At 34.2% G+C, this 17,556-nt stretch overlaps 1 pseudogene; it reads left to right on the top strand.

Annotated features, from left to right (window-relative positions):
• Positions 1-10,074: 10,074 nt before the first annotated feature.
• Positions 10,075-11,359, top strand: LOC101418815 (exopolyphosphatase PRUNE1 pseudogene; annotated as a pseudogene).
• The last annotated feature ends 6,197 nt before the right edge of the window (positions 11,360-17,556 follow it).

The following is a 17,556-nucleotide window of genomic DNA, read 5'->3' as shown; positions in this document are numbered from 1 at the left end:
GTATTAATTTGTTTGATTTATTGATTTGGTATGCAAGAAAATCTGTTTAAACAGGATTTACATAGAAATTTAAAGAACTCAAAGCTCAGAGAATAAATTCCAGGGTTCAAATCTTAAAATATAAAATGTACCATGTGTAGCAAAAGACTACAAGACCAAGAAACAGAAAATGATGACCTATCCAAAGGAACAAGATAGAACTGCAGAAACCATCAAATGACAAAACCCAATCTTTGGATATACTACTCAAAGTCATAAGAAAATAACTGTGTCCACTAAGTGCTAAAGGAAAACATGAGGAAAAGCTAAGTATATAATCAAAATTATTTATGAAAAATACCATAATCTCAAGTATGTTTTACAAAGGAACTACCCAGAAATGCTGGAGGTTAAGACCATAACAATTCAAATGAAATATTCTGTAGAGGATTTCAACAGAAGAGTATGAATAGAAGAAGAAATTATCATTGAACTCAAAGACACCAACTTAAATGAACTAGGCTAATGATCAGAGAGTTAAATTATGAAAAATATAGACAGGGTTTAAGAGATTATTGGTGTACCATTACACACAAATTAAGTGATTCCAAGAAGAAGAGAGGGAAGGAAAGAAAGAATATTCAAAGAAATAGTGGCAGAAATCTTTTCAACTTTAAGTAAAGGCCTGAATATACATATTAAATAATTTCAATGAACCCCAAATGGAATAACATGAGGAGAAGCATTTCCAGGTACAATGTATTAGTACTGTTGAAAGCCAAGGACAAGGAGAGATTGAAAGCTGTAAGAGAAAATCAATGTGTTGTGGAAAAGAAATCCCCTAGGTGCAGATTTATCAGAAACAATTGAGGCAAGAAAGTAGTGCTTAGAATATATAATTTGCTGACAAAAAGATAGAACTATTGTGACCCTAGCAATGAAAGAAATTGTAAAATTGATGTGAAGACAGTGGCCATGGTATTTGCTGAGGGAAGGGAGAAGGAAGAAGAGATGTGATGTGGTGGCATTTTTGGGACTTGGAGTTGTCCTAAATGATATTGCAGGGACAGATGCTGGACATTATATATCCTGCCATAACCCATTCAATGTACTGGGGGAGAGTGTAAACTACAATGTAAACTATAACTCACATGGTGGAGCAGTGCTCAAAAATGTATTCACCAAATGCAATGAATGTGCCACAATGATGAAAGAGGTTGCTGAAGTGGGAGGAGTGGGGATGGGGTGGAGTGTGGGGTATATGGGAACTCATATTTTTTTAACATAACATTTTTTTGATCTCTGCATCTTTTAAAAAAAGACAAAAAATTAAAATAATATAAGACTGATCAACCTAAAGAGGTATAAACAGAACAACAACAACAAAAAAAGTCAACCAAAAATATTTTTTACTGTGAGATGGTCTTTCAAAACTAAAGGAGAGAATGCGAAATTCCCAGATAGGAAAAACCTGAGAGTGTTTGTTAACAATAGATCTGCCCAGAAAGATTTTTGAATCCATGAAGACAGAATGTCCTTGAATTTATTTAGGTCTTCTCTGATTTCCTTTAGCAATGTTTTACAACTGTCTGTATACAAGTCTCTCATATTTGTTTAGATTTATTCTGAGATATTTGATTCTTTTTACTGCTATTGTGAATGGATTATTTTTCTTGATTTCTTCTTCTGAATGTTCATTGCTTGTGCATACAAACACTACTGATTTTGAAGTGTATAGCTTGGACCTCAGCACATGCTGAATTCATTTATTAGCTCTAAGTACTTTGTTGGGATTATAACATCTGCAAATTGTGAAAGTTTGAAAGTTTTAATTCTTCCTTTCCATGTGGATGTCTTTTGTTTCTTTTTCTTGCCTAATTTCTTTTGCAAGACCTTCCGATAAAATGTTGAATAACAGTGGTGACTGTGAGCATTGTCTAGTTGTTCCCCTAGAGGGAAAACTTTCAGTCTTTCCCGTTATGTAGAATGAAAGCTTTGGGATTTTAATACATGCCCTTCATCACGTTGAGGAACATTCCTTCTATTCTTTGTGTTCTAAGTGTTTTTATGTCAAGGAGTGTTGTTGGATTTTATTAACTCCATTTTCTCCATCTATCAAGGTACTGATTATTCTTTTCTTCTTCATTGTGTTAATCTGTTGCATTGCATTAATTGATTTTATTATGTTGAACAAATCTTCTATAATGGGAGAAATTCCATTGACTTTAGTATATAATTCCTTACAAACACTGTTCTACTTGGTTTCCTTATATTTTGTTGAGGAAATTTCCATCTATATTAATTAGAGATTTTGGCCTATTTTATTTACCTTTGCTCCAATATTTGTTACGTCTTTCCTTCTGCTTGCTTTGCATTCAGTTTGTTCCTCTCAGTTTGTTCCTCTTTTTCTAGTTCTTCCAATTTTCTCAATATATGAATTGAAATCTTTCTCTTTTTTTAATGTAACCATGAAGAGTCATATACTTCCCTATCAATTCTCCCTTTGCTGCATCCTATAAGTTTTGATAGTTTGTATTTTAATTTTCATTTGCCTCAACATATGTCCTAATTTTGTTTGTAATTTACCCATTAAATAATTTTTTAAGAGTTTGTTGTTTAATTTTCACACATTTGTGACTTTTCCATTTCTCCTATGTTACTGATTTCTAGCTTGTGTCATTGTGATCAGAGAACATATATTGTATAATTTTATAATTTTGAATTTTTCAAGCTTTATTTTGTGATCTAACTTAATGTCTATTGTGTAGAATATTCCATGTGCAATAAAGAATAATGTGTATTCAGTATTCACTGAGTAAAATGTTCTATATATAGAGTGATCTAGTTGGTTTAGAATAGATTCAAGTATTGTGCTTCTTTAGTGATATTCTAATTTTTCTATCCATAATTGAAATTGGTGTAATAAAGACTCCTATTGCTATAGAACCATCAATTTCTCTCATCAAATTTGTCAGTACCAGCTTCATATATTTTGGTTCTTCTCTGCTATCTATCTATCTATCTATTTATCTATCTATCTATCTATCTATCTATCTATCTTTCTATTATTGAACTTTCATCTATCTGTCTAGCTAGCTAGCCAGCTAGTTATCTAGCTAACTACTTATCTAGAATATATTTGTAAATATACCCCACTGCTAAATTTATATATTAATAATGGTTATATATTCTAGTCGAATTGCCCCTTTATAATATATATAATGTCCTCAAAACTTTTTTAACATGAAGTCCATTTTATTTGATAGTAGTATAGTTCTATCAGCTTTCCTTTCATTACTATGTGCATTGATTATACTTTATTAAGCCTTTAATTTTAAACCTACATATATCTTTGAATTTAAGATGAGTCTTTTGTAGAAATCATATATAATAGTTGGGTCATGACATTTTCTCCCTTCTTCCCATCACCATTTTTTGACTGGAGAGTTTGAGAGTTTATCTAATTTACATTTAATGTCACTAGTGATAATGTAGGCTTTGTCCTGCCATTTTACTGTTTAGTCTTTGTAAGTCATAATTTTTTTTGGTCCCTCAAGTCTGTTGTTAATACTTACCTTTATATTTATTTGATTTTTTGCTTGTCATATTATATTCAGTGCCTTCTCTTTTTATCTTGATATGACATAATTTTCATCTCTTACTTGTGGTTGCATGGGGTTAAATTTTAACATCCTAAATATTTAACAATCATAGCTTTTTTTTATTTTCAATACTTTAAAAAAATTTTAAAAGGTACTTAGATTACATAAATGTTATATAAAAATGAGACGATTCCCATATGCCCCATTACCTACCCCTCCCACATTAACAGCATTTTCTCACATTAACATTCTTCATTAGTGTTGTACATTTTTTTATGATTGATGAACACATATTGGAACATTGGCACTAAATGTGAATTATAAATTACATTATATTTTAAACTCTCTCCCAAACAATTTTGTAAGTTAAAGCAAGATATATAATTGCCTGTATCTGTCCTAGCATATCATTCAAGACAATTCCAGGGATTCAAAAATGCCCTCATACTGCAACTAGTTTTCCCTCTCCCTCCTTTCAGAACCTCTGGTGGCTAATGCCTTCACATCAATGATAAAGTTCTTCCATTTCCAGAACAACAATAAGTCTAGTAGAATAACAATATCTACTCTAATCCACCATTCATTCTCCAATCCTGAGTTTCTGGAATGGTGATGCCCACTCTGTCTCTAAATGAGAGTGGTCTTAGATCCCAGGATGTATGGGAGTATCTTACTTGGAGGTGTAAACTCTTGCTGTTCCTTGGTATGGTCATTGTCCATCATCATTTCCTCATTAGTTGTTCTGGGAGGGTCCAATGAACAGGAGAGTAGGTGTGGCAACTCTGTTGAGATTCAAGGCCTGACTGGAACATGGGAAGCCCAAAAATTTAAGTCTGTTGAACATAAACCTATCAACTCTAGTACTAAATGTATGTTCAAATAAAAGGGGCAGAAGATCCATGCATAGGAAAACTACAACTGAGTCCAAATCCTTAAAACTGGGAGAATAAATTCCAATGTAGATCCTACTTGCAGGGTGCAAAACTCTGGAGCTTTCAGCCTTGTCTTGATGACTGCAGAGCCCTCAGGTGGCCTACTATTTGAGGCAATATTCACTGTGGCAGTCAGTGCCATCCTGAGATGTTCATAAGTGTAACTACTGGAATGCCCTCCCTACTCACTTTTAAGTCTCTTAACCAAATAAATTCATTTGTCTTTACCTTTTCCACATTTTGGTCAAGGTCTTCTGACAGTTGAATTGCTAGTCGGTGCTTGGTAGTAATCCCTCAGTGCCAGGAAGACTCCTCCTTGTGAGGCATGTTCCATACTGGGTCAAGTGGGATGTAATGCATTTATAAGCTGAGTTTGGCTTAGAGAAAAGTCACATTTGAGCAACAAAGAGGTTTTCAGTTGGTAACTCTTAGGCAACTGATAATACTAGGCTAATTTTAAATTTCAAAAGAAAAGATTCATAAGTACAGTCATCAATATCAAGGAACCATCAAAGGTCCATCCTTCTTCACTCCTCACTGCCGCTGTACCTGTGGGATTCTTGCTGTCCCATTAGAGAATGTGGCAGAACACCCCAGGATGGCAATTGGATATTATTTTGGTTATTGTGTGGATGTTCACCACCCATGACAATGTCCCATGAGCCCTTGAACTCATTCATATGCCTTATAGGTATGCACCTGCTGAACCTCTTCCCATGCATTTCCAACATGGACACCCCACAATGATCCTGCCCTGCCATAGTTGTAACCATTCTATGATCCAAAACTTCTTCAAAAATGAAACCAACAAAATAACCAAATATAATAAAAAAGAAATGATATAATGATTTTGATTTTAAAAATTAAAAGTAAAATACAAAATATTTTAAAAACAAATTATATGTAGTAATATAATAAGAAATCAAATAATATTTTCACATTGTCTTTCATCAGTGTAAGACCTTATGTCTTATATGTACAGCAACATTTTTTAATGTTTATTCCCCAAATTTCTTGTTTTCTCATTTTATCTTCAATGAAGCCTTTAGGTTACAGAAAAAAAACATTTACAGAATAAAGGGGATTCCCATATACACAACATCTTCCCCTTTTTCCCTTTTCCCCTATTAATAAAATTTTGCATGTGGATGATCCATTTGTTCCAATTGATGTACAAATTTTGAAGTATTGCTACTAATCATGATCAATGACTTATTTTAAGATTTGCATTTCAGGCAATACACATTTATAATATTTACAAAATTTAACTTGGTGTGTATTCATCATGGCAAAATCATGTATAACAATTCCAATGCCTCCTAAATGCCCTATGTTACTTCTATTCTATTTCTCCCTATGCCTCTCTTCACTTTTGGGGGGTTTGCATAGTCTATTTTTGGTTTCATACCATCTTAACCTCAGTGGCATGCAATTACACTTTTCCTATAGCCCTGTGCCTGGACCTTTTTAAAACACTTGTTAACACTTTTAATTTTGTACATTCTATGCCCGTAACCATACATTTACTGTTATTTTTATGCATTTTAGCACAAAGAGGAAGTAAGAAGTTGAGTTACATGCAAAAAATATACAATAATAACAGTGGCATTTATAATTGACCAAATACTTATTTTACTGCAGGTATTTATATATATATTTATACTGCTATTCAGTATTCTTTCTTTTTTTTTTTAAGATTTATTTATTTAATTCCCCCCCTCCCCCAGTTGTCTGTTCTCTGTGTCTATTTGCTGCTTCTTTGTCCACTTCTGTTGTGGTCAGCGGCACTGGAAGTGTAGGTGGTGCCATTCCTGGGCAGGCTGCACTTTCTTTGGCGCTGGGCGGCTCTCCTTATGGGCACACTCCTTGCGCGTGGGGCTCCCCTATGCGGGGGACACCCCTGCATGGCAGGGCACTCCTTGCGCGCATCAGCACTGCGCATGTGCCAGCTCCACACTGGTCAAGGAGGCCCGGGGTTTGAACTGCAGACCTCCCATGTGGTAGACGGACGCCCTAACCACTGGGCCAAGTCCGTTTCCCATCAGTATTCTTTCTTTTAAGCATGAAGAACGCTCTTTACTATGGCTTATGCTTATAGGGCAGGTCTAGTGGTGATTAACTGTTTCAGTTTCTTTTTATCTGGGAACTTCTTAGTCTTCCTTATTTTTGAAAAAATGTAAGCTCATCCAATTCAGAATTCCTCATTGACATTAGTTTTCATTCAGCCCTTAAAAAGTATTTCAACCCATTGCCTACTTGCTTCCATGACTTCTGATGAGAAATTGGTACACAGTCTAACTGGGACTCCATTTTACATAACATGTTGCCTTTCTCTTGTAGCTTTCAGAAATCTCTCCTTATCTTTGCATTTAATAGTGTGATCAATATATGACATGGTATATTTTTCTTATGTTTATTTTTTTTGGTGATCCTTAAGTTTCTTGGATGTGCATATTTATGCCTTTTGATAACTTTGATAAGTTCTCTGTCATTATTTCTTTTGATATTCATTCATCATTTTTCTGTTTCTTCTCCTAGTACTCCCCAAAAATATGCATAGGTATACTTGATTGTGTCCCGGTGTTCTCTTAGGCTTTCTCTTTTTTATAATTATTTTCTTCTTTCTGCTTTCCAGAAATCTCTGCCTTTGCTATTAATCTTAGGAAAAACAACTTCTCCAGTCATTTAGAACTGCAGCACTTCTAGGGTCACTAAATGAATGTCAAATTTTGGTAATAGGAACAGCTACAATAAATCAGGCAATGCAAATATTTTTAAAACTTGCAGGTCACATTCAAAATTATGCAAAAATAGCTGGGTTCACATCTTTGAGGGGATGTTGGTTAAAATTTAAATTCCAATACAGGGATGTTGAGGTTATAAACTATAAAATCAATATCTTTGAGTGAAGAGAGTGTTCCTGCTATATTAAAATTATGTTTACTATTTCTTTTGTCTATATCTATGTGTAGCCCCACACAAAACATTCAATGCATGAAATTGCATACTCATTTATAAGGAAAATGAAACAGATTTACTTTTAAAACAACATCTTCTCCTGATTCCAATAATAAAGACATGAATTACATAATCAAGCAGAGATCAGGGTAAGTGAAGTGCAGCAAAATGTGGAAGTGCATGTCATCAAATCAGCAGGAGATAAGAGTTAGATTCAGTTGTCCTAGGATAAAGAAAGTGATGCTGTCTATTTAACCTGTCAGATAAGTGCCTGCCCCATTTTATAGGCCAATGTTTATCTCCATTCATTTGTGAGAAGTTTGGGTTTGCAGAATCTGATAAAAGATACACCAAACCTTAAGGAAGAAGATGTCAATAACCTGGCCTTAAAATCTCCTAAATTAAAAAAAAAAAGTTGGCATCCTTTCTTTATCAATTTTGTTTATATTTTCAGTTTTTAATAGATATTAAAGTTCAACTGTTTTTCTTTATTTCATATTACTAATGGCCATTTTATTTATTCAGTGAAATATCTAATTGGATTTCTATCTAGTTAATTTATAGAAAATATGTTTCATTTGCTCATGAAACCCACTATATATTAATACATTATGTCTGTGTTTTTTTACTGTGGGCAATGGTTTCTTCATTAGGGACTGATTTTTAAGTGTGATACCTACTTTTTTCTATGCATTAAATTTTCTGTAGTTAAGTTTTTGCTTTTTAGGTTTCTTCTGTTATATGAGAATTACTTTATCCCATAATGACAATGAAATAGTTACCCAAGTATATTATGTTTGCTGTTTAATTGCTTATTCAAATTATGTATTTTTTATGGTAACTCAAAGAGCTACATGATATTTTATATTAAATAAAATTATAAAAATAAAATTTTTATTAGTTATTGTTTTTAAACAGTTAAAATACATATATATTTCCTTACATAGCAAGAACTTTTTTAGATTTGCTTCATTTGTGTTTTTCTCATGTACTAAGACCAGTTATTTCTAAGTAAAAGCAATATAGGTACTAAGTTAAAGTTTTGCAACCAAGCTTAATAAATATTTTGTTTAATATGTTATTGTGAGGATCATCATTGTATTTGTATTAAAACTGTAAATCAATTAGAAAAAAAATGATACTATGAAAATATGTACGTTCTTGGAGAAAAAAGCAGTAAGAGCAACTATTTTTCCTGAACTTATTTGAAAAATGGCGATTTCTACAATAATATTTGGAGACTTTCATATCCCACTTTGAACAATAGGCATAAGATCAAACTGGAAATAGGGAACTTAAACAAGAATAGTCACCTGAAAAATATATACAAAGCACTCCACCTAATAGCAGCAGAATTTGCATTTTACTCAATTATCCATGCTATATTCCTCAGAAGAGAACATGATAGGCCTGGAAACAAGACCCTCTAAATTTTAAAAGGTTGAAATTATGCAAAGTGTCTTCTCTGACTTTAAAATAGAAATCAATAATAAAAGGAAAATGGAAAATGTACAAATATATCAAAATTAAACACACTAAAATAAGTTCCCGGAAGTGATCACAAGGGAAATTACAAAATACTTGGAGATGAATAAAAATAAATTATGTTGCAAAATCTTATGGAATACATGTTACTAGAATAAAAATTAAAAGAAAAATCATAGAACTGTACAACACATTTAAACCTATTGTAAACAATGGACTACCGCTAAAAGTACAATTATTAAATATCCTTTCATGAATTATAACATATTTTCTACACTAATGCAGTCTTAATAATAGGGTGATATATGGGAATTCTGAATTTTATATATGTTATGCATGATATTTTTTAAACCTACAAATTCTCTAACAAAAGTATTAATACAAAAAGACATGTGGAATACAGTGAAACCATTGCAAATAAGAAAATATGTAGCTTTAAATGCTAACTTTGAAAAAAGAAGTAATTTCTCTAAACAATAATATAGGTTTACACCTCTAGGAAGTATACATAAAAGCTAAAAAATAAACCCAAAGCCAGGAGAAGGAAGCAAATAATAAACAGTAAAGTAGGAAAAACAAAATTGAGAGTAAAAACCAATAGAGAAAATCAACAAAAATAAAAACTAACTCCTTGAGAAGTTCAACAAATTGACAAACTTCAACAAGAATCACAAAAGTAGAAAGAATATTTGAATTTCCAAAATTTTCCAATCTTCTAACACTATGGATATAATAGAAAGAAAATGCATTTTAAGAGAATACTATGAATAATAGTACCCACAGAAAAATTAAGTATTTCTGACAAAATGGCCAGATTCCTAGAATCACAGAAATTACCAAAAGTTGTTGATGAAGAAGTAAATAATTCAAAAATAAATAATGAATAGAGATATAAAATCAGTAACCAAAAACTTTTCAAAAAACAGAACCAAGAGTCAGATGATTTCAATGGTGTATTCTACATAACATTTAAATAAGAATTAATAAGGAGACCAGCATGTGACAGGCTTCAGCTCTGCCTCTTGACACTCACCTGAGTCCAGAGCATAGTCCATTCTCCAGATAACAAGGCAGGAGCAGTGGCACATCTTGGCCTTCACTATGGAGGTTTATCTGAAATGTTGTCAAAGTGTGCCATAGAAATCCTGACCTCTCTACATATTGTGTTGGAAAATGAAGCCTGTAACTTAGACCTGACTGTGTTTGCTCTTACATTGGCTTTCCCCCTTGCAAAAATACCTGAGGTTGATGTGGTCTTTATGCCAGTTTTAAATATAAAATATTAAATACATTTAAATAAAAAACGATGTTACAATGTCTTCTTCCTTCACATTCTCCAGTATGCCTTGGTCTTCCAGAATGTCGGACCACCATGCTCTGAACCAGTCTGGGCAGGGTGCCTCATCCTTGTTGACCATCATGTCTTACCCAAAAGTGATGTGGCACTAGAGGAGACTGTAGCAGAATTACTAGATCACTGAAACATCTAGCAGAAACACTGCCCTCCCTACCATGTTTCAGTGCAGTTGGTAGGGTTCTGCACTACCGTAGTGATGGAGAGAATTCTGCAGAAGGCACCAGAAATCTTGGACAGGCAAGCTGCATCCTTTCTGCATGGAGCCATCATTCTTTGGCAGTGGCAACTTGGACCTTCAACTTCTTGGAAAGGCAATCTTAAAAGACAACAAATATGTGGAGAAACTGGATGTCAGTGTGTCCAATAGAAATGGCATCTATGTTTCCCTGCAGAAAGCAAAGTTTCTTTTTTCAGGACTGAACACTGGGCAGATGCTGCAGAAAATCATTTACAGAGAAGGCACTGAGGTGGCTATTCATATAATATATATGGATTTGTAAGCCTTTCTGCAGAGTTCTGACTTCATTGCAGATCTCTGTGCATTCTGCCAGGTATACAGCTATGATGTCCTGGCTGCCATAACTAAAATTTTCAAAACTCACAGTGATCCAGTGTGGCAGTTAAATGTTACCTTTCCCCATGTGAAACTCCATATGATGCAGTGTGGAGACCTGGAACATTCCCACACTCCCTCCTTAAACCTGACCCCTGCTCCAAGCATTCAGCTTAACCTCCAATACTATCATCAAGGCAACACCCAGATCTATTGGAAGAAATTTCTGACTCTGCTCCAGAAAGACATGTCAGTATATGGTGAGTCCAGGAAGATCCCTTTAGGGCAGCCTGAGACAGTGTGTGTGTCTAGGGAACAGCTGGACAAAAAAAAAAAAAAAAAGGGTAAATAACTCCCTTCTTCCTGGTGTGTCTCTAGATGAGGAGGACCTTCTGCTGCACCCATGTCCATGAACAAATTGTTGGTTGAGTACCTTCTGGATCAGGGACTACCTAAGCTCTTAGCTAAGGCCATCTTTGATAAGTGCCACTAGATCTCGCAGTCATTCTCTAACAATGCTTACATATTAAAGAAGTGTATTAAACTATAAAGTTAATGAAAAATATTTCAGATGTTATTTCATATTTGACAGCTACTCATCATATAAGTATACACATGTGTGTGTGTATATTCTTAAAATAGCACCATTATTGGCTATGATTTTGAAGATAATACTGTCCAAAATCAAGATATCAGAAAGATTTCCTCTCTTCTGGTGTGTCTGCCATCATGTTGATATCTGGCAATCTATTGGCAAACTGTTATTGTAGAGATATCTACTTCTTCCTTCAGTTTTCCAGTATATGCCACATGTTTCTTGGGGCACCCAGGTTAGGTGCATAAATATTTAGTATAAGTATTTCTTCTTGGTGAATTGCCACTTTTATTAGTAAATAATCACTTTCTTCATCTCAAAATGATGTGGGCTATGGGTGGGAGGCTCTTTGTCTCTTCAGAGATAACCTAAACTATCTGTGACTTGTGGGTGTGGGATGATAAAAGGCTGCAGTCCTGCCCTTGGTGAGCAGGAAACAGTTTAACAATGCAAGGTCTATATACTTTAAGTATTCAGGAGAAATGCAAACCAAATATGCTGAAAGCTTATCGAATGCCTGAGGTCCATGCTAAAAGCTTACCTAAGATGTGGAAATATATGCTAATTCAAGCCTATTGAAAACTGAAACAAAAAAACCATTTGGCCTTTCCTCTCTGTATAAAAGGGACTAAAATATCTTGTTCAGGGCTCGGGATTGAAACAGAAAGTTCCCGAGTCCGGCTGGCTGTCAATAAACCATTTTTCCTTCTCAAAATCATTCCTGATTCCTGGCCTCTCTCAAATTCTACAACATTTTTGGCAACCACGAAGGGATAACAAATGAAGGCCAGAGATGGTAGCATTTTGCTGCCCCTTCCAAATCCCTGAGGAAGCAGGGAGGACTCGGGTGAACCCCAAATCTGGGTGCCCCTGGATTAAATTTAATCCAGAAAAGATGCGGGCTCTGCCAGAGTCTTCCCGAAAAAAATCGAGGGCAATGGAAGGTCTGAAGGGAAAGATTCTGGGAACGAAAAAGAACTCTGAACATGGAAGAAGGTAAGACTCCCCAGGTGAGCACAGTCTGGAAGGCCCTAGCTTTAATTGCTAGAAAGGGGAGGCTGATCACCTCCCGAGAGAACCCTAGTAGCCCCAGAAAGTTGGGGGGAAGCCGTTCTCTCTAGGCTTGGGAAAAGGAGAAAAACCGGGGAAAAGCCCTGGTGTTTTGGGTTTGTCTAACTGCATGTTAGAATCTGGTACTGGTCTTATATCCACTAAAGGAGTGGAGTCTTGATTTTAATAGGAAGGGTTGTTTATAGGTTCGAGGCCTAATGTCCTGGAGAAAAACCGGGAAAAAGCCCTGGTGTTTTGGATTTTTCTAATTGCATGTTAGAATCTGGTACTAGTCTTATATCCACTAAAGGAGTGGAGGCTTGATTTTAATAAAGGGTTGTTTATAGGTTCAAGTCCTAACGTCCTGGAAATTGGTCTAGATTAAAAAAAAAAAAACTTGGTTATAGGAAAATGGATCGGCTTTTCTAGTGGAGCTTACTCTGGGTGTAAAGTTTAAACAGTGGAAAAAGTATAGCTGAAATCTTTTGTTATGGTTCTAAATTGTGAATAAATTTGCTTTATACCAAATGTTAAGTGTTCTGAAGTTTGTGATGGCTGTGGGGGCAGCCATTGTGAAAATATATATATATAAACTTGTGAGTCAAATTAGTGACCTTTGTGCTTCTGTCTGTGTCAGCTCAGTGCTAGTGTTGGAGTTGTGTCCTTATGTAAAGTAGAATGCAGTAGAGCTAGAACCATCCCTTGTCATTAGCAAGGGGGTGAAATGATTATGGGGCAAAACTGAGGAGTCTGGATGTTTGCACATGCTCTGCTGTCTTGTCTCTGTTCTGCCCCTTTGCCGGGGCTTGAAGGCCATCTGTATCTGTGTCTGCACCACACAACCAAGTTTATTGGTGCTGCCCCAGTCAGGGTGGCTGGGTCCCCTGGAGAGTTGCCAAATTTGAGTAGGTTCTGTCTGCCCATTTTAGCCTGAAAGCTGGAAAGGGGGGAGCGGCTTGCCCCTTTCCAGTGAGTCCACACCTTCTATTCATAAGCCACATTCCTGTTTGATTGTTGTGCACCCGACTGCCTGGAAGGGGGGAAGTGAAGAGGGTAAAAAGCAGAATCAGAATAAATGCAGTAAAGTTCCCTTGGTAGGGTGTCAAAGCCAAAATACATTTCATTCTGCCCAGGTTCTTAGAAGGTATTGTAGTAACTTTAAGTAAGAGAATGTGTTCTGTGAAAGTAAAATTTGTCTTAAAGGTATAAATAGTTATAAAAGTTTTAACAAAGCATTATTTAAATTAAAGTATTTAAATGGCTAACTGCAGAAAGTCATTATTAAACAAAAAATGAATTGATAATAATAATAATAAAAGGTAATTTTATAACAAATTTATTTGGCAGCCAGCCTCCACTGCCAACTTGCTTCCAAAGAAACTTTCTGGTATTACATGCTACTAAGTATTTAAAGTGAAGAAAAGTTCATTATTTTAACAAGCTTGTTTAGTATTAATAGCAATTATATGTTGTAAGAAGTTTGCCTGGTAACTTAGTAGTGGGATATATGGAATGTGTTTTTATTGTTAAGGAAACAAAAGATGATTTTGTCCTAAGATAAAATGATTGATTATTGGAAAAAGTAGAGTGTGGGACAAACCCTGAATGAATACTGAAAGTGTAGAAGGTTTGTGGAAGGAAAATTTTTATGATTAAAATTGAGTAAGATCAATATACAAAGAAAATCTGTTTTATCAAAATAGCTTCTTGTGCTTTAACCTCATCATTTCCTCAGTGTTTGAAAAAGAAAGGGTCTTCTCTTTTAAAGAACGTTATATTCTAAAAATCAAATCCTGAAAAGTAGCTTTTTATTTCAAACTAACTGCAAGAGATTTATTTTACCTTAAAAGAAAAATTAAAGTAATGGTTAAGTTCATTTAATATGTTATAAGTCAAATGAAAGGTGTTTAAAAGTGTTATAAAATTAACAGGTTTTAAAAAATTAATAAAAACTGTAACTAAGAGTTAAAATCATTTATAAATACATTTATATTATAAAACAGTGAAAAGATAATAACTGAAATGATAGCTGAGTGAATTTAGCCTGAAACTATTATTTAAGTGTAAATTCTAAACTAACCTTTCCTTTGTTTATGGTTACTTCAAGCCTAACCTCACCCCTTGCCTTTGCCTATGGTTATTTCATAATTGCTTCTGCCCCTACAGGCCAGAAAAGAGCTGAGACATCACTGTCTTCTGTCCTGGTATTAGTAACCCTTTCTCTCATGAATTCAAGTGTAAACTAAATAAATTGCTGCCTGATAGAATAAGGTTAAATAACCACTGGAGTTTTATTATCTCCAAAATCAAAAAGAGGGGTGGAGGGGGAGAAGTCCCCTGCCTTGACAGTCAGTGTTCCTAAGAGTGGCATTTCATGAGAGAAACCAGTCTGTCTCCCTGAGGGTTCAAATAGCCTCAGTAAATATATATAAAATTAATCTTGTTGCTTATCCAAAATTCTGCTAATTTCAAAGTAAAATATAAAGTTCTAAAACAAAATGGTGCTAAAGCATTGAAAACATTTTAGTTACAATCCATTAATTAAGAAAGAAAACTCTTGTGTAAAACTGCATCATCATAGTGTAAAACTGCACAGTCATAGTGCAAATTAAAAAGTTTCAAGAGTCTCTGAAATGTTTTGCAGTCACACTTGCTTTGTAAAAATTATAAGTTTAAAGTAACTAAAGTCATGTTGTTGTGTCAAACTATTCATGTCTGCCTATTTGCTCAAATTGTTGAGGTTAAATATGCAGTTATAAGTAATATATATTTCAGGACCCCAAATTAAGCTAAACAGTATATAAAATAATGCAAATTATAAGTAATATCAATCAGTTTTGTTTCTGTGTCTAACTCTTTGTGTCTGTTCATTTGCTCAGTGTATGTCTTCATACATTAGGATAATAATATCAAATTAACAAATGAAAATTCTTAAAAAAGCTCTATTCAAATTGTTAATTAAATATGCAGTTATATATGTAAATAAATATTCTTAAAGCCCAAATTAAACTAAGCAGGATGAAAAAGTCATAGAAATCTGATTATAAAAACAATTGGGAAAGGGCCTCCTCTTTGCAAGAGCTTTAAAGGCAAGACTAGATGTGGCAGATTAAACCTATCTACTAAGCTAGGGAATTAAGAATCAGTTTGCCTGGTAATTTCCCAGTTTAAACCTTTTGTCAGCCATAAACTGTAACAAACAAACAAACAAAGATTAGGTTAGGTTTCACATAAAAGAAAAAAAAATATTGATTGGTGTAACCTGGTGGCCTGCTGTCACAGTCTCCCACTCCCGGGTTGGACAGCAGTGGAGGAGACCAGTTTAGGCCAGTCCTATGGGCAGTGGAAGGATGCCCAAGATGGAGCTAAGTGAGTGCCATTTCAGCACTAAATTCTATTCCTTATTTGACAAAGGGGAGCAGGTAAAAACTAAAATGGTTGGAATGTGATAGAGGAATCAGTTAAATCACAAACTTTTGCATGGGAAAGTTAAATCTCAGATAAGCTGTAACTTCTGAAGTATCCAATCTATGGAAAAACAGAGGAAAAGTTTGCGTGCTAGGCTTAGGAGTATAAATTGTGTCATTTTTCTTTGTTCAGGGCACCAGCCATATCTGGCTCTGTGCCCCTTCTTGCAAGATTGAAAAGAAATTATTTTCTTTTCCACAATCTGGTGAGCCTTATTTTCTCCAGAAGATTTCTTTCCAACAAAATAAAGGTAATTAGTGGCTCTATTAACAAATTTCAGTAAGTAAAGGAAAGTCCATAAAAACTATGGAGAGATCTTTCCTGGGTTATGATTTTAAAAATTAAGTAATTGTGTAATGTGTTTTAAAACCTGGTAGTCAGTATGCTTTTAAATTATTAATTTTCATAACTTAAACAAAGAAAAGAAGTTTTTAGCTTCCTGTAAGGGAAAAAGAGAACATTCCTTGCATAAACTATGGTTTCAATTTTATTTAATTGAGTGTAATCTCCCATAGTTAATTTATAAACTAAATTAACATTATATGTATGAAATCTTTAGAGTAATGAAAATTGTAAGTTCACATTGGTGAAATTAGGCTAAAGGAAAAAGATTGTAGATAGGCTCTCTTAAATAGAGTAAATTTCTTTCATTGGTAATTGTAATTTAGTAAGTTTATTTAAACATGAGGTGGCTAGTCAATGTGGTTATAGTCAATTATAAAGAGTTTGTAAAACATCTTCCAAACTGAAAATGTTTAAATAGTTCTAGTTCTAGAAGTCATTGTTAACTAAAAAACTTAAGATTAGTATTAGCAGCAGAAATAACTTTGTGATAATAAAACCTGTCTGAAGGCCACTGCAAAATACACATTTAAGTAAATGGTAATAAAAAGTTATCTTGATTCTATTGGAAATATTCTGTTTTCATTTTAATAATGAAAAATAATTTTTTTCCTCTATTACTCAAGTAAAGTACCTACTGTTATCTTCATGGTAAAATTGTGTAAGTAAAGTCATTTAATATATGATATGTTGCATTAAATTGTTTAAAATTTATATATAAAAACAAGGAATAAACTTTAACATTATCAAAATATTTTGTGCATTCAAACCAGGCCCTGTATACATTGCATTTTGCCTCTCAATGTGAGTTATTGGCTAGACTGGTCACTGACCCCTTAATTAAAAATATTTGCTATATCAGCCTCTGGTTCTGCTCCTGAAGTCACTGGGAACTACGTTGCAATTTCAAGCTCCTGCAGCAGACAATAATGACTCGGTACAGCCAAGAGTACAATGGATATCGCCTCCAGACTGGCACTGTTCACCAGGCTAGTAGAATACTGGAAAATCTCTCTAAGATCAAGGATGCTGTGACTTGCTCACTGCGTTGAAGAACATGCTAAGTGGAGCCATGATACCAGGATACTGTAAGTAAAACTTAAACACAATTGGCATTATGGCCTGCTCTCATGGAGAAATAACATGTAAAGTATTACAAACCTGAAACTCAAAACTAATAATTGCAACTTTGAATCCCTATGCATTAAGTAATACATTAGTTAATACTAAGTGCT

Source organism: Dasypus novemcinctus, chromosome 22 (assembly GCF_030445035.2).
Source record: "Dasypus novemcinctus isolate mDasNov1 chromosome 22, mDasNov1.1.hap2, whole genome shotgun sequence".
Classification (NCBI taxonomy): domain Eukaryota; kingdom Metazoa; phylum Chordata; class Mammalia; order Cingulata; family Dasypodidae; genus Dasypus; species Dasypus novemcinctus.
Note: the sequence above shows the minus strand (reverse complement) of the source record. Positions and strands in the feature narration are given on the sequence as shown.